Genomic DNA, 805 nt, shown 5'->3' on the forward strand with positions numbered 1-805 from the left:
GGACTCCATAGGGAAGTTTCTCTATACTCAGCCATCCCGAACCCCCAGAAGCACTGGCATTCTCCATGTGAGGCTGGGTCTTCAGGTATACAAAAGCAAACCTTGTGAAGTCAGGAAGGCTTCCTTCAGATCGGAAGGGAAGGTGTAAGAAGGTCCGGAAGTCTGGCGATGCGTGGCAGGGTCAGAACCCCTGGAGATAAAAACTGCAGTGAAGACTCTAGAACATTTGAGGTGGCAGGAACAATGACTCCTCTGAAGAAAGCCGCAGGCAGTAAACAGACCCCCGCCTACTAGGAGAGCCTTTATGGGCTGCACAGGGCAAGGCCACAGGGACAGGGCTGCCCAGCACAGCATGGCTGACAACACCCCAGATGCAGGACTTGGAGCTACAGGATGATTTGTCAGTGCAGGGCAAAGGTCATGCTTTAGTCTTGGTGTTTCCGTGCTGCAATTCCCCTATTTAGATTTTTATCATTCTTGTAATTTGTATGTGTGTGTGCAGGTGGTAAGTGGACAGACATAGGCCACAGGTCATGTGGAAGTCAGAGGAAATGTCGGGGACTTGGTTCTCTCCTCCGTCCACCTTCCTGTGGGTTCCAGAGACTGAACTCAGGCCATCAGGCTGTGTCACTGAATCATCACACTGGTCCCCATTGTTTCTTAAAGCATGTACCTTGTTTGTTGATATTTTTCACAGTGGTCCCCAGCTTAGAACCTCTTTGGAGGAGACTTGGGACTTGCACAATGGGACACTGTTGCTACCGTGGAGACTCTTGAGAAAGGACTAACTGAAATTTCCAGTAGA

This window comes from Alexandromys fortis, unplaced genomic scaffold (genome assembly GCF_014885135.2).
Source record: "Alexandromys fortis isolate MF-2015 unplaced genomic scaffold, M_Fortis_MF-2015_v1.1 scaffold_174, whole genome shotgun sequence".
NCBI lineage: Eukaryota > Metazoa > Chordata > Mammalia > Rodentia > Cricetidae > Alexandromys > Alexandromys fortis.